The following is a 1,654-nucleotide window of genomic DNA, read 5'->3' as shown; positions in this document are numbered from 1 at the left end:
GCACAGTGCAGTGCTGTCCAGCCATCCTGTGCCAACAAAAAACAAGCAGACAAACCCAAAAGCACAAAACCGCTCAGATGAACAGCTTCAAAGCCATGATCACACAACAAAGCCCATACAAAGCAACATACGTACCAGAATATCACGGTTCAAAGTCGCGGCGGCATCTCGAATACGTCGTGGATCCCAACTGCTCAACAGCTGCAGCGCCCTTTGTGGATCTGATGACAAGCACGCCCTCAACAGCTGCTCTCCATCATCACTCATGATAACGATGTCCCTCTATCAGCAACAACCTTCCCACCACAAAAGTCCCGAGAGGGCTCCTCTAAGTGTTTTGATCCGAAACCACAGCACGGGCAGGGCAGCGGGCTGAATGGCGAGCGTTGCGCACTGTGGGTAACAAGGATATGTTCATGACTGACCGTAGCTTGTGCTTCGTGTGGAGAAACAAACGGAGAGCTGCTTTCTTCAAACGCATTGTCGATGGTCGGTGCAGAAAGTGAGTGAGATCTCACGTCGTGTCGCAGCGCCGCCGTGTGGCTCACCTTGCACAGTGTAGCGTTACAAGTGTTCAGGTAGCACAACTCGAGTCATTCAAGCTATTAAATATGTTTTTTTTTTTTTTTCCTTGGCACCTTCACTGACTGTTAGCGTCAAATCCGTGTTCCACGCCGGACGCCCCGGAGCCTGACACTGACTGAACAGCAATGGTCGAGTAAACCGGCACCAAAAGGAGTTGTTGTTAGAGAAGCAAGCCTGCCCCCAAAGAAGGGAAAGAGAAATGCCCGAGTGCGCTTATAGAAAAGGCCTTGAGCACCCAAGAGGCACTCACATCCAAACGTCTACTTGTTAGCGTCAAATTCGTGCTTCCACGCATTTGAGCACAGACGTGCTGAAGCCTGACACTACTACTGCAGCAGCTTGCACTCACAAATGCTTTCTATACGACGCTTTGAACGTAATAAAACAGAAATGCCAGAGTGTGCGCTTATAGAAAAAGCCTGTAGCACCCAAAGGGCACTCACATCCAAACGTCTACTACTACTGCAGCAGCTTGCACTAACATGTAAATGCTTTTTACGACGCTTTGAACGTAATAAAACAGAAATGGCAGAGTGTGCGCTTAGAGAAAGCCTTTAGCACCCAAAGGGCACTCACATCCAAACGTTAACTACTACTGCAGCAGCTTGCACTAACATGTAAATGCTTTTTACGACGCTTTGAACGTAATAAAACAGAAATGGCAGAGTGTGCGCTTATAGAAAAAGCCTGTAGCACCCAAGAGGCTCTCACATCCAAACGTCTACTACTACTGCAGCAGCTTGCACTAAATGCTTTTTACGACGCTTTGAACGTAATAACACTACGTCAGTCAAACGAGGGATGGAATGAGGTAATGAGGCAGTGGCTCTGTTGCCTTGTGCGAGATGCTTGTGACTACCGTCGTTTTTCCTGTTGCAAGACCTGCCTGCGGTGAGGATTGAGTGGTGCACCTGGTCTGGTCTGGTCTGGTCTTGTCTGGTTGGTGTGAAGGACCATAGTAGCACGGATTTGACGCTAACAGGAATGGGGAACAAAAAAAAAAAAAAATCAAGAAAAATCCAAGGGAAAAGACAGTTTAATTATCACTTGTGTTGCCCAAGCTCGGGCC

Source organism: Monosiga brevicollis, genomic scaffold (assembly GCF_000002865.3).
Source record: "Monosiga brevicollis MX1 MONBRscaffold_51 genomic scaffold, whole genome shotgun sequence".
NCBI lineage: Eukaryota > Choanoflagellata > Craspedida > Salpingoecidae > Monosiga > Monosiga brevicollis.
This window is presented reverse-complemented; position numbering follows the sequence as displayed.